The sequence below is a fragment of the Passer domesticus genome, chromosome Z (genome assembly GCF_036417665.1).
Source record: "Passer domesticus isolate bPasDom1 chromosome Z, bPasDom1.hap1, whole genome shotgun sequence".
Lineage (NCBI taxonomy): Eukaryota > Metazoa > Chordata > Aves > Passeriformes > Passeridae > Passer > Passer domesticus.
Genome location: NC_087512.1, coordinates 80,747,887 through 80,770,248, shown reverse-complemented (window position 1 = coordinate 80,770,248; position 22,362 = coordinate 80,747,887). Strand labels below are relative to the sequence as shown.

Sequence of the window (22,362 nt, the reverse complement as noted above, 5' to 3'; positions counted from 1 at the left end):
AGAGGTAGGACAAGTGCTGGCTGCACTCTCTTTCCCAGGTGGTCCACGCTCAGTAACTCAAGCCTCAGCCACTCCCTCTTTCCTGGAAAGCCTGGGAGGCTGGTGACCTCCATCTGGGACAGCAAGGACAGATGTGGCTCCCTCTAGAGCACATCAGCCCCAGCCTGGGCTCAGGGAGGGTCACTCCAGGGCAGCTGGGTGCTCCTTCTGATGCCTTAAGATTTAAGCATTTATATTTTTCAAATCCTGTGCTGCATTAGTGGATAAGTCTAAACTCCAAATAGAGTGTTAGCTACTGCTGTCACTTTTTGGTCAGACAAAATAATTCCTCTGGGCCTGAAACTCAAGGGCACCCTACAGCCTCAGGCCCTGGAAGTATAAACAAAAGTGAATTGAGGGGAGCAAACTGGGGGGAAATGACTTCATTACCCAAAGCTGGAACTGGAGGATTAACCCCTGAAATGTAAATGGACCCAATTTATAATTGTGTGAAAAACTCGTGACCATTGTCCATTTTGGCTGCAGCCTCTAGGAGGCTCCTGGCTGCCCAAGCTGCACCTATTGAAGGCCTTTAATAAATTCCCACTTTATTCTATTAATTTTGTCAAACCTCTGTTCCTGGCACTCCAAAGCCTTACTCCTGCACGGTGTCACTGCTGGCCTGGCTGCCTGGGACTGCAGGGCACACTGGTGTGACACCACCCTGCCCTGTCCCTCACAGCCCCCACACCCTGTGTTCCCTCTCAGACTGCAAAATCCTGTAGGTTTGGAGTATTTTTTTTTTTTGGGCTAACTTCTGACAGTTCTTTTTTATTAATTTTTTTTTTTTTATTTATTTAGACACAGACTGTTTAACAAAAGAGATTTGATTGGGGAGGCAAGGTCTGTGGGAGCACCTCACATTATTCCCATCTCCATCTGCAGCTTGGAGGCAAAACCTCTGTGAGTGAGGAAAAGCCCACAGGGGCTCTGCAGATCACCCTTAGCAGCTCATTTTGACTTCCAGCCACAAACCTGCCCTTTTTTGTGACAAGAAAAGGTCACAGGGCCTTTCTTGGGGACAGCAACCCCTTCTATTCCAAGCACAGGCCCTGCTGAGGAGTGAGGAATATTTCACCACAGGGATGGAGAGCTCCACACGTGCCTCCCTTTCCTTCCCTACACTGAGGGGGGAAACTCCTCCACTCAGCACCACCTGGTGATGATTTCCACAACAATTTCAGCATGAAGGATGCAGGATATCCACCTGTACCTCCAGGCAGGTATGATCTGATTTTGGAGTGTGGTTGTGATGGCATCACAGAGGCAGGGTGAGACACAGGCCAGTGCTGACCTGGAATTCTGTTTTTCCTTTCCCTCAATGTCCAGCTGGAAAATCCCACATATCACAGGCATAGCTAAAGATCTTCACACAGTTATTTGTTTTTTTTTAGAGGGGGTGATTTACCCAAGATGGTGGCATTTTTAGATTTGTTAAAAGGCAGAGATTGTGAGGAACGGCCTGGTACCACTCTCCTCCTGGGATTCCCCACGATGGGATTGGGGGCACTGAGCCAAGGCAGCGTTACCAGGCCAAGAATCCGACCCCTGGTGCTTTGTAGGTTATCCAAAAGGCAATTAGCCAGAGGAATTCACATCCTCAGCCTCCAGCCAAAGCAAGAGAAGTCAGACTCCATTTCTGCACTGGCCTGGGAGGACCTCAGGGGAGACATGATAGGTGTGGATGTTTTCATATTAAAATTAATAAAGTCTTGGCTGGGGCTAGGCAATTTTTTTTTTTTTTTTTGGTAAGGAATGGTAAAGATTAGTCATACTTAAGAAATTCACACTGGTTTCAATTACCGCAGTTTATGAATCTGCTATCTCCCTGGGCAGGCACACAAAGAAGCTGGGAAGCAGTTTTAAAGGGAGAACCTCAAGTCTCAGGGAAGTGTTCAAGGTCACTGTACACTCAGTGTTTAAATTTTCCAGAACTGCTCATTCTCAGGTACATTTTGAAGTTCTGACATTAATCACCATTTTTTAATACTTACTTTAATTCATCTACTACTGGGATGTCTAAAAGGCTGTAAAGCACCAATTTTTTGTATTTCAACATAATAATCTGAGCGTTTACAGAATGCTTTCAGGCAATTTGGCTGCATCAGTGGCAAGCATCTCTCTGAAGGGCAGAGCACTGAAAAGCTGCATTACCTATCAATGTCTGTTTTGAGTAGAATAACATATTTCTTATTTACTTTTGCAACTGCTGTCTAACTGCAGAACATGCAAACATCCACTGTGTGAGGACAAGGGACACCTACCTCAATATTTTCTCTCTGGCAGTAGTTAAAAGCCTTTAAAGTGGAAAGATTTGTTGTTCACAGCAGTTAATTTCTGTCTTATGTGAAGAGGTGATGATTTCTTACATGAAATGTTTTTTTTCCTGAGTTGGAAGACCCGTGGAAGCCTGAGCTGAAAATGGCTAAAGAGAAACCCAAATTCCTTGGGCAGAAAGAGGGAGCTTCCTAATAAAACTTTCTGCCTTTCTGTGGAGTATTCTAAATTTAGTACATTGAGGCTCAACAACTAAAGGAGTCAGCAGCAACAGCATAAATAAAACAGGCAACAGCATAAATAAAATCAGTCTTGATAATTTGGGGTTGAAATTACCCAAAAATCTGTTGTTATTCACACCTATGCACAAACCTACTGTATAATATAAGCCTTTAGAGGCTCCTCTCTGTGGAGCTGGTGTTAAACAAAGAGAAATATCTATTAACAGAACAAAATGTGTGTATTTTCAGGGAGATGGTGCCAGCAGCAGTAATGAAGGGTGTCTCATCTTTAGGCACTTCTGGTGGGTAATGGAACAAAAAGAAGACCAGTCCAGGCAGTAATCACACACTCCCTTCAGCAGCTTTTCTTAAAACTGGTAACTAGGAGCAGAGCACTTGAGTCCAGCTGATTAAACAGATTTCTGCTCAGTCCCAAGGCTGCTAGAGATCAAATCTTATCTGTATGTGATCTGTTTGATCTGCAAGATCAAACCTCATCTGTGTGTATCTTATACCCCTGGGCTTTGGCAGCTGACTCAAGCCAGGAGAATGGAATTCAGCTCCAGATTGTGGGCACCTGAGCTATGTTGTCTGGGCACAAAATGTTTACATCCCACCCAGAAGCCCAGATTATTGTCACAGTCAGGTTTGTGCCTGGTCAGAGTGGTCAGTGGAAGGGAGGTGTGTGTTTGACTGTTCATTTTTGGTTTTTTAATAACCTCCATCTCCTCCAGAAACCTTCCATTCTCCAAAGACAAAAGTAAAGCATTCATTTCCAGCTACAGACTTGAGACCTCAGTTCCCCAAATCTGATGAAAATCCACATCTTGCCATGACTACCCTTACAATGCCTACTCTGGATTCTGCTCTTCACTCATTTTGCTTAAAACAACATTTCCTCCTTGAAAAAGTCCCCCTGGATGATGGAATCAAGGCAGGACAGACTCAGTAGACTGACCCCCAAGCTAAATTATTCTTGCAAAATAAAATTTGCTGGTGCCTTGGTAAAAAAAGAAAGAACAATTGGTGGCATAGGAATGATAATATTTACACTCCCTATTAGGATGACTTAAAGGTCACATTCCAAGGCCTCCTTCTTCCTTGGTACTTCAGTATTGAAGGCAATTTGTGAGGCTGGGTGAGATTTGGGGCCATCTGAGGTGGCAGACAGTTGCTGTCTGGAGAACAGGTTGTGATGGTGGCTCTGCAGCCCTGGGCAGAGCAGCTCAGTGCAAAAGCAGCAGGATGCCCAAAGCACGTCTGGAATCCCCTGCAGCCCAATAATTTCCCAGGAGGAATGCTGATAAACTGCTTGCAGAGAGAAAGAAAATGGCCTTTACGTGCCATTGAAGAGCCTGCCTTGCACCAGATATGGAATTTATTCCGGAATTTATTCCAGAAACACAGGGTAAAAGCAATTCTGTAATTATTTGTAGGGTAGAGTCAAGGTATGTGGGGTAGAAAATTTGGTACTCTAGTTTTTAAGTACAATCAGGGATAAAACAAATCTGCTTTAAGATCTATCCTGGAAGGAATGCTGGTCATTCAGTTACTCCATTACTTTTATTTCTTGAGATTTTTGGGGGCGTTTTTTTGGGTTTTTTGGTTTTGTTTTTTGTTTTTGGGGGTTTTTTTGTTTCTGTTGTTGTTTTGTTTTGGGGTTTTTTTGTGGTTTTTTTTGGTTTTTTGGGGTTTTTTTTGGTTTTGGGGGTTTTTTGTTTGTTTTGCTTGTTTCTTTTGTTTGGTTTGGTTCTGGGTCTTTATATTAATACTTATTTTTATGCTATTAAATTTTTTTATCAATAATTAATAAACATGTTTTTAGTTCAGGAATTTGGATGTTTTTGCTTGAAGCATGGCAGTGGGATGTTCTTTGATAAAACAGAAAGGCAAAATTGCTTTTTTGGACATATTTGTTTTGCAGTCCCTTCCTTTAGAGGAAGCTTTTGCTTCAATCTCCACTTATCAGTGGCCTTCAAAAAATTGAGAGCTGTCTTTCCAGACAGATTGTGTTTGTATTCTGACACCTTCTTCAGCAAAAAGCTCTTCTTGAGCATGCAAGCATGGAGGTCAGTAGAAAACTTGATCTCTGCCCCTCAATTTCTTTGCTTTTTGGTCAATTTTACAAAACTGGCTTTTCCTCAGGGCTTTTCTGCTCCCCAGGCCCTGAACAATCACCCAGACATTTTCCTCAAGGTGATTTCTTGGTGGCAAAACTTCTGCAAGGCCTTGGGAATTTCTGCCAGGGTTTTGGGTGTTTCTGGTTCTTTCTGTTCTTTCCTGCATGCTTGGATTTCTACAGGGTCACGAATACCTTAATTTTCTAGTGCTCTATCCCCCTGCCAAAAGTGAACATAAACTGGATGCCTGTCTTCTTTAGACAATTAAAAAAAAAAATCTCATCTATCAAATAACACTAGGCAGTTTCTTACAAACTGTTATCTTAATTTCTTTTCAATATTAGTATATTATTTTATAATTTTAATTGCTGTCTTTGGGAGCTTGAACTGCCTTTCTGTACCTAAACTACTTGTTCCAGATGTCATGATTTAACTTGAATAATTAGTCCAGTCCACCCACCTTTTCCAATTGGTCAGACAAAATTTTTGAGGATTTTGTGTGCAGTGAAAAGGCAAATGATTTACTCAAAGCCTATTCAGGCTAGTGGACGTTTTGAAATTTAATTAATTAGGATGAGACTGGGATATCTGAGTAGGGAGGCTCTAGGTTGGTTCCCACTATCAATTTTCAGGTAACTGGGCACCACAGCAGCACCACTCAGATTCACCCAGGATGACAAGAATTTTTTTTTTTTTCCCTAAATTGTAGTCCCATTTAATAGTTTTTGTGGTGAGTGGTTGCTCATCCCCCTCACAACCCATGCCATGTCTCCCCACAGAGACCTCCCAGCCACTGAAATTATGATGGGGCTTTGAGCCAGACCTCAAAGATGATTCTGCACAATCTAAACCTTCTCCAGTTCCCACCAAATGTATGTAAATCCTTGGTAGAAAAACTGTTATTGTACGTGGAAAAGACAAGGAGCCTCAAACACCAACAATCCCCATCCCCCAAAAGGACAGAGAAAAGTTTTTTTTTTCTGGAAACATGGCAAAAATTGATGAATTCAAAAGCAAGACAGGTAAAACACCTCTTTGTACAAATTCTGTGTCACTGCAGGCAGCTGGTCTCCAAACTCATCTCAAGCCAAGTGATCTGATCATCACTTCAAGTTTACTGCTGGACTTTTTGCTTGGGAAATATTGTAAAAGTCACAGGAATGTTAGGGAACTGTCCACGCCATGATAATAATCTGAAATGTGGAAATGGGCCAGGTACTCTCTGCTCCCTCCAGGGCAGGGGCAGCATCTCCTTTCTGATTCACATTTCATGTGGGGGAGTCCCCATTCCTTTTTCCCAAGCCAAGCTGGGTGTACCATCAACAAAAAAAAATTAAAATTTAAAAGAAATTAACAGTGCCTTCACATCTTTCAAGGATACCACTCTGTGAGAGAACAGATGCACCGCCAGACTTCCTGAGCAGGGGCTGGTGCCAGCCTGCTGTAAGGAATTACTGGCAGTAAAACATTTGTGTCATGGGTCCTGGTGCAGAGCATAAAACAGGACTCCTTGTCCAGCCAGCCATGAGGACTCAGCCCTGTCCTGCCTATTTTTTAATTTTTTTTTTTTTTTGCCTTGTGGTCTGAGAACTGCACTGTCTGCACTCCCAATGTCATTGAGGATGACTTTAAGAAGCCACTCACTTTCTTGAGGAAATAACACCAGTGGTACAATGCCCTGCACATTTTCACATTGAAAATTTGAGGATATTTCCGCCTTGCCAATGCAAATCCCAGTTGAATAATTGTTTCTGATACGGGTAAACACTTTAATTTTACAGCAGCACTGTTTTCATCAAACATCTGCAAATGTACCTGAGTTTTCTTTGGGTGTTTGCTGGTGGGGAATTGGCTGGGGGTGCAGCCAGATCAAAGCCATATGGGGATGGCTTGTGAAAGCACAACCCTTCCAGCAATTTCCATAATTGAATTAATCTGCAATCGATGGGAAAACACACTCTCTGCTGGGATCAGTTGCTCTGCAGACGGGGCAGGTCTTGGGGTCAGGCCATGGGTTCAGGCTTTGGGGGGACATGAGTTCAACCCTTCACGGGGGGAAAGTGGAAAGGGTGGGGAGGATTCATTTTCTTTCCCCACCTCCCTCTTGGTGAGAGCTCAATGATGTTTTTTGCTGCTCAAAAGCTGTGGAAATCAATGTTTTTAGAGTTATAAGGAGCTGCGACGTGGCTGCAATGAGACTTTATCAGCACCTAGAACAGATTTGGAGTTTTTCATGAGGCCACCACTAAAAAACCCCAAATATTTCCACATGCTGAGGCCCTGTGTTATAGTTGACCATGTGTTTACACACAGGAGAACATTCAGATGTCCACTTGTATCATTTCCCCCCTTCCCTGCTTTTCTTAAGTATCTTTTCATTGCAGTCTTAGGCCTGAGAACACTGGAAAAACACATGAGTCATATGATTGTTTAGTTAAGGTCTTGTTAGCTAAATGCAGTTGAAAACAAATAATAAACAAATGTAAGACTGTGGATGTTTGTAAGAAAATATTTCCAGATAAAGACAAGCCTTTCAAACGTTTAAAGTAAACAGTGTCACCTCAGTATTATGCGCACACCTTTTTTTTTTTTCTTTTTTCTTTTTATTTTTTGAGGTTTGGTTTACAGAAGAATCAACAATAGCAAGAATACACTGAATTCAAACTATGGTCTGAAAACCAGTTTTTGTTTTGGGTCCAGAAATGCATGACTCATTTATTTAAAAGGAAAAAAAAAGAAAAAAGAAAAGTTCTTTACTGTTTTACAGCGATGATCACAGAGGTTTACACAGCCATCCTTGGTCAGTCAGATGTGAGAAAGATGACAGAAATTAGTATTTCTTCAAAGGTCCAGACTCTCTGTATCTGCAGTTGCAGATACTGACAAGAAAGACTGCAGGTCTGCACTTTGAACTAAATAAGCGAAAAGCAACACTAGAAAGAAATAGAGAAATGGATTTACTGGGCTCCAGAGGAAAGAACAATAATTTGAAAAGTGATGCTGCAAACTGACAGTGCTGCAGAAATACCTCAGTGAGGGAATTTGATAATAAATAAGCAAATATCTTGTTTGTGACACGTGAACATTAAATGTGCCAGCAGCGGAGAAAAGCTTCACTAGAGGCAGATGACACCAGAAAAGTTCTGATAAGCTGAAAAAGGGTCCAGATAAGGACTTGAAAAGGAAAGCATCAGAACATTGGTGGTGACTCAGCATCAGGAATTATCACTTGGGATGGAGAAGGAAGGGACTGGGTTCAAGGAGGCAAAGACTTTTAAAAAACTTGGGTGATTTTAGCTGTGCTAAACCTCAGAACTTTGCCTCAGAGCACCACCAGAGGAGTCCAGGGAAGGGAATGAGCAATGTGGCACCAGAACTAGTGGGTGGTTGGCTGCCTGGCCTCCAGAAAAAAAGAGGGTGGAAATTTTGGCAACAGGGAGCATCAAAGAGCTGGAGTGGCCACTGGGCTTCACCAGCACCTTGGCAACCTCTCCTCCCTCTCCCAGCCACTGGCAGCACCTTCAGGCAGAATGCCCAAAGTTCCTGGTCCCTGGGATGGGGAGGGGGTGGCTTAAAACAGGACAAGGCAAGGGATTGTGGCTGCAACCAGAGGAAAGGAAAACCCGTTTATAAAAGGAGGCCAAAAGAGCTTGACGTGGTTAGTCTGGCAAAACACACCTCAGTAAGGATAATAAAAACATCTCAGTAAGGAAATAATTGCTCTCTATAAATATATCAGAGGGTAAATGCCAGAGAAGCTAAAGAATATTTCAGCCAAGACTTGGGAACACAACTGGTGGGGCCATAAATAAATTTAAGATAGAAATTACATAATTTTAAGCTGTAGCAAAACTGGGAAACTTCACAGCCTTCATAAAGACATTTTAGGGTGGAGGAAAGAAACTCAGCTAGTTTTAAATCACAATTTGCTTGCTCTGTGAGAAAGTGTCTCAGATGGTGGGGAATGTGGAGAGAAGACTAGGTTATGACTTTTTTTTGTTCTTGTATACCTTATTTTTGGCAAAAAAACCTCAACATAAGTAGGTCAATGGATTTTTAATTTGGGCAGATTTTTTTTCCTCCCCCTCCATGGCAGGTCCTGGCTCTCCTGGCTGACGCTCTTAATGACAGAATCCAACTTCCTATTGATCCCACAAACCTTCTCCCAGTAACTCTCAGCACTGCCAGCAAAGCACCTTTCTCACCACTGGGCTTCTCTCACGGTGTCTGACTCCAGTAATTTCCTAAGTGGACTCTTTGCTTTAAGCAGCAGCTCTGTTCCCCCTGATAAGGATCATTAAATATCTGCAAATGAAATGGAGGCACTTGTGGCTGGCCTAAATGGCTTGGCTGCTGAAATGCTTGGTCATGCAGGAGTTTTCTGCCTGCCTGCTGCTGCAGTGGTGATGTGCAAAATGTGGATTTTCCACCCTTGCATCCCAGAGGTGCAGCAGAAACAAAGGGAAAATGGCAGCTCTGTTTCCACTCTGGAAAATAAAGATAGTTTCAGCACATGCTTGTAAATCAAAGGTGAAACATTAAAAACAAAAAAAGGAAAAAAAAAAAAGGAAAAAAAATAAAAATAGCAGGAACTCCCCTGAACAAACCACCCTGACATCCTCATAATGAACAACCAGAATGGTCTCAGCAAATCTGAGAAAATGCAAAGCAGAGGATTAACTGGGCAACTTGCAACTGCTTGATAAAATCATGATGCAGAACATACCATGGCAAATAAAGACCTCTTAAGCTGTGCAAGCATAAAGCCTTGCAGACCAGGCAGCTCAGTGCACCTTGAACAATTACAAAAGCGCATCATATTTTATGTTCAGATGTATTCAGATGTAGGAAGGCACTGAAGAGCCTAGGAGACTTATTCAGAAGAGAAAAGGGACATATATTTGGAGAAATAATGAGTGCAAATCCATAAACAGGAGAGAATTGTGTTTAGCATACACAGAGTTTGAGAGAACCAAAGTCCAAATACAGGATTTCATTTGTAAAGCTGTGACATGAAACAGAAGACATTTAAAAAAAACCCCAAAACATTGATGTAATTGGTAAATGGACTGGCTTGAGACTTATTTTTGTCTGCCAGCAATATCTGCTGGCTTGTGGTCAGTCCAGAGGATAACATAAACCTGTGCAGATTTCAGTAAAAATAAACCAAAAGCAAGCCTAACCAGCACATTAACCCAACATCAGGCTTTCTTGACAATCTCTGAAGTGGGAAACTCAATTAACAAGGAAATTGTATTGATTTGGTTTAAGCCAGATGAGGTTATATGCTTGCTTAGTCAACAAGAATACCCACGTTAATAGGCTGAAAATGAGTTGTGTTTCAAAGATTAAATTAATGGCAAATGGATAGGATTCACTTGGATTTTTTTTTTCCTCAAGTTCCTCCAAACCTATTTAATTACAGGGCTCAGCAGTTCTACAACAACCCAGAATAAACTCCAGGCTTTTGTCTGGGCTTTCATGTCCTCAGGACCATGCAGGCTGTTTTCCAGCCTCACAGACATTATTCCTGGTTCTCCACAAGCACCTGCCAGGGCTTTTAAACTCCTCCCATCCACATCCTCACCCTGCTGAGGCAGGGATTGTCACATCTGGACAGTGACATCCCTACAACAAACAGGGATCTCTCACAAAGATACACAGGACAGAAGGTCTGCACTCCTCCTGCCTATTTTTTTTTCTGGAATAGATATTCTATCCTTAAACAATTACAGGGGATCACTGGACACAGAGCAAGGATGACTTTTGCCTTGACTCATTACAAACATTCTCTATTTCAATTTTTTTTTTTTTTCAGTTACCAAAGCTTCACCGAGCTTTTACACCAAATACCTGCACCAGACACAAGGAGAAAAGTTATTATTATTATTATTATTATTATTATTATTATTATTATTATTATTATTATTATTATTATTATTATTATAATAAGCTTAATTTTAAGTGCAAACAGGGCCCCAAAGCGCTGCTTTTGGGAAAAGGATTGGTTTTCCCTTTGGTGTGCTGATGGCAGGGGTTGTAGCCCCAAAGGAAGGAGGGGAGAGCAGGAGGATCTGCTGAGGTATTCCCTGAAAAGCTGGTATTTCTGCTCATTTCTTCCCAGATGCTCCACAGTCATGGAAAACTTGTCATTTTTCTCCATGCAGCATCCCCTGCCTCAGGTATTTGTCAGACCATGAGGGGTCTGTGCACCACCAAAGCTTACAATTCCCTCACTGCTTTTAGAAGTTAGGGCTGTGATTTTCTACCAGCACCATAAATTATCCCATAAATTACCTGAGGTGCTGACTCCTGCTTGGGCCAGCTTTCATCTCAGTGAGACACACATAAATTCCCCAAGCTACAGAAAGTGCACGTGGGGCATGGGATCCCTGTCCTAGGATCTCTCACTCACCAGGAGCTTAAATCCCGTGGGCTCAGCTCAGCTTCCTTCCTTCCTCAGGGGCCAAAGGCACAGACTCCCCCACATCCAAATGTCAGGTTTGGCACTCTAAGTGCTGCTCTCCAGGCTGATTTGCAAGGGTTTTTTAAGAGTCAAATAGCAGGGGTTAAAAAAAAAAAAAACAAACAAAAACAAATGCCCAAACCTGAATAACCCGAGCCCAGCACAGCTCCATCTCCCAGCCTGAGGGCTGCCCAGCAGAACTGGGAGCTGTGCTAATCCCTAATTAAGTCTAATCTACACCAGGGAGGGTTTGTTGATTTAGCTAGATAGGGAGGGAGATACTGACAGGTTAGTCCTGGTGTGCAGAGGGGGGGAAAAACTCCAAAACCATGATTGGTAGCAGTTGAATTAGTAGTCATTCTTTCTTCAGGGCAGATAATGATATATATTGATGCTTCAAGAGTGAAAAAAGGGAAATTTTGTTATTATTATATTTCTATATATATGTATATTTATTTTATTAGATTATTAAATTATTAGATATTATTATATTATATTATATTATATTATATTATATTATATTATATTATATTATATTATATTATATTATATTATATTATATTATATATTATTATGTATACTATATCATATATTATTTTATATACTATACTATACTATACTGTAATAGATAAAATATAATATAATATATAAAAATATAATAAATACAATATATATTATTTATAATATACATTATATGTATTATATATATATTATAAATATATATTATATATTATATACTATAATATAACATTATATATATAAAATATAATATAATATTATAGTATAGTATATAAGATATATATGATATAATATACATAATAATATAATATAATATAATATAATATAATATAATATAATATAATATAATATAATATAATATAATATAATATAATATAATATAATATAATGTAATATAATATGTAATACTACTACTACTAACAGTACCTGTCAATTTTAGACTACTAATTAGCAATATCAATGCTCATTGTATAAAATGTGTTTATCTGTATATTGCACATGTGTGGATGGCCATCCCAGCTTTGGCTGTTGATAACACCCTGACAAAGCAAGATATATTTTTGATTGACATGACTGCACAGCAAAAGCTGGTTAGAGTAACCAGTGCTCAGGAATTTGCTGTTCCTCTCTCCAGAGATGTCTGCAGGGGACAAAGAGGGAAATTACCCAACACAAAAGCTGCAATAAAATAATTTCCCTCAGTTTTCCACTCTTGAGGCATCAATATATGTTATAATCTGCTCTGAAGAAAGAATGACTGCTCAGGCACATACTGTGGGGGCCAGGCAGAAAGTGAATATTTGTTTATAAACTATTAACCTCCTTTTCTCTGGGACTGGAACCTCACAGGATAGGCTTGAGCAGATCCCAGATGCAACCTCCTTCAAACTTGGCTGGTGGTTAATCTGTTCCCAAAGGGGGTTATTCATGTAGAACAGCCATTTCAACACTCTCACAGGGGCTGCATACCCAAGGGGAGAATATCTGCTCATTTCAGGGGCCATAGCTGTTAATGCAGCAAGAAGGAGTAAAGAAAATGTCACTGACAACAGAAGATTAGGAAATATGATTCCATTAGCTGATACAAGAAGGGAATAATAGAAAATATTCCTGACTTTTGGCCAGTTTGAGGAATGGATACTTTTTAGAAAGCCGTTTCCTAGCATCAAAACGAGATAATCTGATGGGCATAAATAGAATTGATGAGCTTTTTAATGGTCTAGTCTTCCTGGAAAGGCTGAAGACAGCAGAAATCTCTTCCCCCCAAAAAATCAGGCCGTTACTCTAATTAGATCTGACAGAGACATAGAAACATGCATGTAAACCCTGCATTCAGTGAAGACAAACTTCTCCCCTCCAAGGTGCCACTGAGAGATTACACCAGGTAGAATTAATGCCTTTGAGCCCTGCTGTTTTAATCTCAGATTTATGCCGCGCATCTTTTGAGGCTGCTTTGTAGGAGCCCAGAGCAAGGGACCATTTCCCTCCTGCTGCCTGGAGGCATTTGGCTTTGATCCGTGCTGGTGTACGGGGTGGAATACTCCCTGCCTTCACCTGCCAGAGGCATTTCAGCCTCAGGGAGCCACAGTGTCCCAGGGAAAATCAGTTAAAGAAATGTGACACCCTCCCTGCTATGGGAAGGGGACAGCAATGGTGGCAGCAAAACAAGGTTGCTCTTTTTTTGTTTTTTTTTTACTCCAAGAATGTGGGTGAGGAGCTGGGGGGAATGGAGAAGAGCAAATTTTGGGCATCTGATTGGGATTTCTGTTCTTATTGTGGAGTGAGAGCCAAAGGGGGAAGCCCAAATCAGAGGAGCTGAGGACGTGCTGTGGCTCCTTCCCTCAGAGTTTTTGCCTTTGGTTCTGGGTGACCTCTGTTTCTACAGTCTGATGCTATTTAAAACCCCAGAGATTCCCTTCATTATTACTATAAAAGGACTGGCACACATATTTTATGAAGGATTTCACGTTGGTCATCAGAAAAGAAAAAAAAAAATAAAAAGCTTTTTGATGCTAGTCTTCCACTCCAAACACCTCTGCTTAAATGTCTCAAATTAGATTTTGTTGGAAAAAAGGCACTGGCACACTCATAACCTGACATACTTTCCATTATAAACTCAATTCTACTATAAACTCTGAACATAAAAGCTATAAATAGCACCTCCACTACAACTCAGATTTTCCTTACACGCTCTGAATTCAGAAATATTTGGAGTTCAGCTGATTTCTATCTCTGTAATTCTTTATATATAAATTACAGTACTTATTTATTATTTATTTAATATTTTTTAAAATAAAATTTTGTAAGAAACTATTTTCTGACTTGTTCTTCATGGGATTAGAGATGTGTTTGCAGCTCAGGGAGGGAGACAGAGCAGTTCCCTGCAGTCCCTGGCAGAGCAAGCAGCAAATCCCAGGAAAAAAAAAAAACAAAATCCAGGACCATGTCCCAGGATCCAACTTCTCTGTGCTCACTTCAAACTTCTGCAGCTGTTTAGCACCCATAATTTCTCAGTTAATGTTAATTTCAGCCAAAATGATACTTTTTTTAACCTCTCCTCAGGTTCCCTTCCCTCCATGAGAAGTTGCAAATATTTTGCACTGTCCTCCCACCTGTGTGCTCCCCTCCTTCCCAAAAGAAAAGATTCAGCTGGAAAAGATTCTCAAAATTCTCCTTTCTTGTGCTTGTGTGTTAAGGATTAAAGATTACAACAACCTGGGATCCACTGGGACATCTAGAAATGGTTCCTCTAGATGTCCTAAAACACTTGGGATAATGCTAAAACCTGAAAAAAACCATGAAAGCCTGAAAAAATACTCAAAAACCCCCCAAAAAACCAACCACCAAACAAAACAAACAAACCAAAACAAAACAAAAACAAAAAACCCCAAAAACAAACCCTATGGAAAACAAATCTGCTTAAAAACACCAAGAAATAAAAAACAACAAAACAAAACAAAACAAAAAAACCAACCAAAAAACCCAACAAATCACCACCAAAAAACCCCAAACTAATGTAAATATTTCTAAGTATGCAAAGTTATCTCAGATTTCTGGGGTTTAATATTTTAGGACAAGGCTGTGAAGGCCCAGTTTTCCTTTTGCTGGCCATCAGAAAGAAAAGTGACTTAATTTTGTGGCACTGGCAAAGCAGCCCAGTGGGTGCTGCCAAAGATAAATATTGTTTGGTTTTCAGCAGGCAAAATGAGAGGTTAAGCAACACTGTCTGTGGTTCTTGGTCACTGGAGCAAGGGTATTAATTTCACAGGAGCCATCCACATCTGCAAATTCAAAAAACACTTTCAGCAGTTGCAAGGTAGCTGGGGCGAATATCCTCACCTGGAAATGTTTTCTGGTTTAAGTGTTCCTTGTTGGGCTGTTCCTTTAGTCTATAAATGTGTATTTAGGATTCTCTGCATTGTGGGTATGTACAGGAAAAAAAATCACAAGATTTCTCTTTGATTTGAAACTACTGAAACTTTATATATAAATATATAAATATATAAATATATAAATATATAAATATATAAATATATGTGTATATATGTATATATAAAATATAAATATATATATTTATGTATAGATTTATGTCTATATATACATAAATATATATATTATATTTTTTGTATATTTATGTATATATAGACATAAATCTATATATATTATATATATATATATAACATATAAATATATATTATATATATATTTTAAAGAATATATATCAAATTTTAACTTTGAGTCCACTTCAATGGCTTTGTGCTAGCTGCCATCTCTCTTTTGGCACTTAAGATGTAGGGATGAAAAGCAATTTGCAAGAACCACATATTTTTTTCATGGTTCTGAAGGAATCCTCCTGAGGATGACCTATGGCAAGGTTGCTGGAGGACACTGCAGTTCTCTGCCATTTCCCACAGTTTCTATTTGTTTAAAACCTGAAAATATAATGTGAGAAGTGTAGCAATTGCTGTTTAAATACAACACAATTAATGCCTTCATGGGGAATATCTTTTCCAAGAGGTTTGTCCAAGTTCACATTGGCTTTCCTGAAACCCCAAGGTCAGAATTGCCCTCTCCCATGTGCCAAAATCTGGAAAACCCCAAACCATCTAAAATCTCTGGCATCTCCTCATGCAAGAAATAAAAGTGAATTTTACTTTGTGACATCTCTTATCAAGCACATACCCACAGGAAAAAAAAAAATAAAATCAGAGAGCAAGGGGCCAGGACGTGAAATAATTTTTCCTGCTTTGAATAAAAAGTACCTAAAACCCTTCAGATGATGCCTACAGTTCTATAAATCAGTAATTTCAGAGGCTATCCACACTTTAGCAGGAAAATGAAGTCAGAAAATCAAATGAAATATTATTGGCCTCTGAGTCAATGAGTCAGAAGACATTAGCATACACAGCCCTCACTGTAATTACTCAAGATTTTGCAGGCTGCTGTATTAACCTTTAGAAAAGTAAATAGTGGAAAGCTGCACGACTGTCTTCAGCAAAGCTTGGGCCAGAACTGCCTTTTTTGTCTTCTGCAGAAAGAACAATAACCTCATTGCTCAAGGCATTTTGACCAGATTTTTATTTTCCTTTGACTCATGTAGACAATATTTATCTTGGTAAAGTAAGGGCACAGCATCCACATAGAATATATATTCAGCAAAGTGAATAAGGAGGGGTTTTCCTTGCCTTCAAAAAGATGCACTAATTTCCACGTATAATTTCTATTATTAGATGCATTTTCCATGTATAATTTCTATTATTAGATGCATTTTTTAAGCTTTAACTTTGCTCACTAAAATGTGCAATTTATAAGTAACAATCTGCATGAATTTTAGGTAGTTTTTCCTATTTGCTTCCACATCTTCCCTGTATAAGTTGTTGTATTTTTTCCTGGGAGCAAGTTAAAAATTTTCTGGGATGAATAATTTTTTTTTTCTCTCTAGATGGTTCCCAGTACTCTCAGGCAGTCTAGATCCTTTTGTTTCACTCCCATTCACTTTCACTGCAGTCTGTACCACTCAGACATCTCTCCTGAATTTGGAATAATGACTATTTGAAGATGGTAGCCCAAATCATGATGAGTGCTGAGCTTCTGAAGGAATTGTTGCTTTGGGCTCAGTGGCTCAACATCTCACCAAAGCTCACAAATCCTGCTGGAACCACAAGTTTGTATTAAAAAAAAAGTGAGTTTGTATAAAAAAGGGGTGATATGGTACCAAGTGAGCAGAGATTGGTGACAGAGATGCACTTCCCATGCAGCTCCTCTGGATTCCTCCCTGATAATCCCTCCCAGAACCATTGGAGCTGGCCAGGATCAGGCTGAAGAGGATGGGACAAGGGACATTCCTGGGGACAATGCCACGAGGAAAAATGAATATTTCCCTGAGATGAAAGGCATAACTGGCCCTGCTTGACCCAGCTGCCTGCACAGACATATTTTATAGCTGATAAACTCAGGTAAACCCAGATAAACTGCTGAGGCTGCCTGCAGGAGTAACTGTGTCTCCACACCATGCCCATGAGCAGGGGAAGTTTTATCACCTCATTTTGTAAAATGAGGAGGAATGGAGGACCAAGAGCCTCCAACTTATTCAAAGTCACAGAAGGATTTAAGTCTGAGCAGGGGACTGAAGCAATGCTTCACCAGCAGCAGTAAAATATCCTTACAGGAAAGTGTCCTGGCTACTCAGCAATCCCCTCTCTGCTGTTAAAAGCAATACTTAATTAAAAGGTAACAATTAATATTAGTTTTCAGGTGCCTGGATCTCAAAATGATGCCGTGCCACATTCTCTGCAGGCACAGCAAGTTCTCTCCTTGGAACAGAGAGGAGTTAGGATGGAAATAGTGATCCCTGGAAATCCTGTGTGGGCTCTCCATTATGCATTGAGGTGTTGTTGTTCTGAGTGGCAGCGAGATATTATTATTATTGTCACTGTTTTTAATAAAGGGATGGGACTACAGTTGGGTTAAAAGTGATTTATTGCTCAGATAAATATAAATTTTAAAAGTTGTGAGATTTAAGAGGGCGAGTAGTTGTCTGTAGTTTAAAGTGGTCATAAGTTCTTTGTTACAAGACAATATAGAACTTTATATTCTAATGGACAGTTGCTACAAAGTCTATTTTGCTTTTCTAACCTATCACTTTTACTTAATTCTACTGCAATGTGTATGCCTTTGCCTAATGGGCTGCCATGTATTATTGCATATACAGACAAATGTTTCTATTATAACATCTAAACTCTTAGCTTACTCTATATAATTACATTACTGCACTATAAAACCCTTCACTATCCTACCCAATACAGTTTCTTACTTACTTAAGGCATTGTAGAAACATAAATTTATGATTTTTCTGCCTAATTTCTGTGTGCTTCTATGTTTATATCAATCCCAGCTCCTCCCAAGGCTGCACACCAGACCCTCCTGTGCCTGTGGAAGTTTCTATCCTCCCATTCCCCACAAGATTTAAGCAGTAGCATTTATCCCTGATGGCCTGTTCTGTGCACCTCTGGCTGTCACTGATGTGAGTTTATTTCAGAAAAAGGGAAGCAAAGGTCAGCACCACAGGCGAGGCTGTTGGCTCATCCCTCACTGTCCCAGCAGAGCGCTCCTGGGGTTCATCCCAGCGGATTTTGGGATGAGATGCAGCACTCCAAGAGGCTCTCCCAGCACCCACAGCTTCCCGAGCCACTCTGGGGAGGCTGATCAGCTGGAAAATTGCATTAAAGGTCAAAGCCAGGAGCAATTAAGGGCTGGGTGACAGGAATTGGAGGACTCGACGGGGAAACGGTAAATGAGCCGTGTGTTTTCTGTATTATGTCCTGCCTTTTTTCCTTCTCTACATTCAGTTAAACACAGTTCTGACAAAACTTTTAAACATTTTACAGCAGTGCCTGCCACGCAGAGAAAAGCTGAGCTTCCCCCTCACACCCCTCTGTTTCTGAGGAAAAAGCAACACCACAATTTTGATAAATTTTGCTTTTCCCCCACTATTTTTCCCTTCCCTTTTCCCTTGAAAAGCTCTAGAAAACACTGCTAAACTGGAGCTTTGGCCACATTTTGTAATATTTTCTCCCTTTTTTATTCTTCACTCTCCCCAGTTTACTCCTGCAGTTCGTATATTTCAGCTTTCCATTGTAAGCACAAAGGCCAAAAGGATTTTCCTACTGGCAGTCAAGGCTCTTATCTGATATTATGGCTTCAAAACTGATGACTTAATAAAACAAACCCACAGAATGTTATGAGAATTATTTTTTTTAATGCTTTCTAGGCCACCTGCCATATTTAAGCCTCCACGACAGAGGAACATGAACCAAATTTTCCTTGAGGTAAACCCACTTGTATTTCCTGTGTGTTCTGTTGTCTTTACTAAAGTCTGGGAAGAGTTTATGTACCTGCAGAGAATCAGAATTGCCTTTTTCATGAAAGTATCTATGAGAATAAAAAGAGAATAAAAAGTCGTGGCTGTTGACTAGAAGAGTGTTTAATTTATCCTTTTGCTCATTTTTATTTGCACATTTTAACTGCAATTGCAAATATGTTGTTGCAAAAGAAGAGGAGTATCCTTCTTCTGGTGTTCCTCCAGATAAAAAGTTTCCACCTATAAATTTCCCTGATAAAGGGATTGTGACTCCAGGGGCAAAAGAGCCACATTCCTCATAGGTGGCACCAACAGAAAGCCATAAGAGATAGAACTTAGGGGATATTCAAGCCAAAAAAAAAAACCAAAAAAAACCCACCAAAAAAAACCCCCCAAAACAAAACAAAACAAACAAACCAAAAAACCCAAAAAAACCAAAACAAAAACCAAAACCCCAAAACAAACCCCAAACAAAACCAAAACAAACCCAAACCTAAACAAACAAAAACAAATAAAAAAAGCAAACAAAAAACCAAAAAAAGAGTCAAATTGGCTGTTTGGTGTCAAAGAAACTCGGAGATGCTGTGGTTCCACATTAGAGACCTCCACCTCCCTCTCCTCAGGTATTTTTCAGGGTGAGCTCTTGCCCTCCACCATGTGGTCACCGTTTTTACACTTATAGTCATAAGATTTTGTTTTATTTTACGTAGTAAACTCAATATAAATGGAAAGTTGCTACATACACACACAAACAAATATATATATATATATATATATATATATATATATATATATATATATATAAAAGTGCATAAAACTTCCCAGTCATCATTCCATGGCAGTTTCTGAAGTTATAATAATGAAGTGTTGATGAATATAATTGTGTGTGGAAGGAGGGTCATTGTCTGACATGATTATTTTGCACACTGCAAGCCTCAGGAATAAATACAGATTTGTTGCATTACAAAAAGTTGTAATCAGCTGGATGTAAAGCCACATTTGCCCAGCACAATGCCAGGGAAAGGCTGAAGTCCAAACAAACAAATTGCAATAATTCAGTCGTGATGCAGAGATCAACCAATGCTCCTCAGATAAAATAAAAGAATCTCTATCAATCACCAGATGCAGCAAAAATAAGTCACTCTTGAAATATGGCATGACAGAATCTGTGTCTCCTGTTGTGGAAATAATTGTCTGAGCTTTCTCTTGACACTTACAGAGTTTTCCCTAAGTGTGGCAGTTTAACTTTTTATAGGCAACCATTATTCCTTGGAAAAGTCCGATTTATGGGACATTATCTCATAATTCTCTGCATAATTTGCTGCCTGATAGGTCTTGAAAAACAGTAAATCTGAAATTTCCATCAACTTGGTATGCAAAATGGATCACTCAGCACAGTAACATTCACAAATGAGAATGCCTCTTCTGCCTCAGATGTGCAGAATGTGATTGAAAATAAATAATTTTTAAGTTCTGGGCACCCAAATGAGTTTTGAAGTCAGAAGGGGGTGAACTGCTCCTGCAAAGATCTTATGTTTTAATTACTTTGTTCAGGAATAGAACAAAGTTATAATTTGGGCCACAGAGTGTGAATTGTCATTTGTTTAATATTTTTCTGCTTTTTTTATATTCCAAAATGTCTTTGTAGGTTGTTCTATTGGTTCCTCATTTCACCTCATTCTGTTTTGTGAAAACACTGTTTACCTTTTTTTAAAAATTTTTTTAAAAATTTCTCCAGTCAGGCAAAACCATTTACAGAAAAAAAAAAAAAAAACAACCAAAAAAACATTTCAAAGGGAAAATGATTCAGTCTCTTAATACTTTGCAATTTCTAAAAAAACTTTGCATATTTTCTATTCCCTTCTCCAAGGGAAATTAATGAAAACCTTGAAGGGTACCAATGCTGACTAGCCCTGGCAAAACCCCATTTGAAACGTGCCTCTATTGTCACAGTGAGCCATTTATTTCCTAACCATTTTTGAAAACATGTCACACTAGCTTTGCCAAGGAAACATCTCCCCTGCTCGTTTATGAAGATGTTAAACTTGCCTCTGCTGCTCTTCCATCCTGCTGGGGAAATGCCCTGCTGGGCCTGAAAGTTTTCCTTTTTGTCTGGTTTATCAGAGCACAGCTTACATTGAAATGCAGATGGAACCAGCTATGGAGGGAAAAATAATAAATAAAAATATCTGCAGGTTCCTCTCGGCCTGCTGGTGGGGGGAAAACAGATGAAATGCCTGGAAAACTGGGAGCAGCAACCCAAGAATTGGCTGAATTTTATGCATCAACTACAACAGCTGAGTTACTGGTCTCCCTGTCTGCTTTTTCAGCTGGGCAACATCTAGAAAACAACATCTAGAAAACACTTAGGAGATCAACATCTTTGTTGGTTTTTTCCCCTGGGTTTTGGCTCACAGAGATGGCCACCAAGTCCCCACAGCACAAGCAAGTGACACAGAATGACAAATGTGACCAAATATGCCAGCACAGGCTGCACCAAACACAGTCACTGCCTTTACACAGCTCCCAGAATGATTTATGTGGAGAAGGACTTCAGGATCACCATGTTTATTTACAGTGCACCAGTGTGAATGGGTTCTAATGTAACCCAAACAAAGAATAAATACAGCAACAACTGGAAAAACCCAAAACGACCCAAAAGATCTGTCTGCCTGCTTGACGTGCTGATAAAAGCTCAATCATGTTTTCTGCACATATCTTACATCTGTATAATCCAAGCTATCAGAAAAACAAGTCACAAGAACTCAGCAAAACCTGACATTTTGCCTCAGACATTTGAAAATCCAGAAATATAGTTTCTTTTCTGAAAACAACTGTGTGTGCATAAATCCTTCAGGCTAAGCATGAAATTAAAATCTCAGACCTTCCCTGCTGTGTGTGCAGCACCTTGGGTGTTAAAAAAGCTGAGCAAATCACCTCAGGCCCCAAGCAGCATGATCAGAAAGTGGTGACACCACCATGGTCTGCTGCACTTGCACCACGTGTGCATCACTGAAATTTCAGCAGGAAAACCACCACACATCCTGTAACATTATTTTTCTCTGATATGGTTCTCATAAATCTTTTCACTGGGACCAACCCTCCAGTGTTTTCACATTTTTCACTTTTTTTTTTTCCTATTTCTAGGCAGTATATGTGGCTCAGGGATGGTTTTCTTTTTTGCCTAAAAACATGTTTATGTAAAAAAAAACAAAAACCCAACCAAACTCAACCAGCACTCACATAAATATATTGGAGTGTAGCATGTTAATGAATAGATGGTAGTTAGTTTCAATTGGAGAGTTTGGGAAGTTATTTTGGCAAGAAAAATTCTTTTTCCTACATTAATCATGCCCTTCT

General features: G+C 39.7%; 1 protein-coding gene and 1 long non-coding RNA gene across 6 annotated transcripts in view; one reads left to right on the top strand and one right to left on the bottom strand.

Annotated features, from left to right (window-relative positions):
- The window catches only part of HAPLN1 (hyaluronan and proteoglycan link protein 1), a 37,451-nt gene extending 35,920 nt beyond the window's left edge, over nucleotides 1-1,531 (bottom strand). The window contains exon 1 of the mRNA XM_064404300.1: nucleotides 611-1,531. The gene's annotated coding sequence lies outside the window, so the exon portion shown is untranslated. The remainder of the gene's footprint in view (nucleotides 1-610) is intronic.
- Nucleotides 601-18,304, top strand: LOC135290395 (uncharacterized). 5 transcript variants are annotated; one of them, XR_010353170.1, is made up of 4 exons: nucleotides 687-760; nucleotides 841-1,262; nucleotides 1,876-1,987; nucleotides 2,787-5,363. It is a non-coding gene; the product is annotated as an uncharacterized LOC135290395 (long non-coding RNA). The 5 variants fall into 5 exon arrangements; XR_010353172.1 differs by lacking the exon at nucleotides 2,787-5,363 and adding an exon at nucleotides 7,273-11,584 and having other exon boundaries at nucleotides 601-1,262; XR_010353173.1 differs by lacking the exon at nucleotides 2,787-5,363 and adding an exon at nucleotides 2,431-2,778 and having other exon boundaries at nucleotides 601-1,262.
- The last annotated feature ends 4,058 nt before the right edge of the window (nucleotides 18,305-22,362 follow it).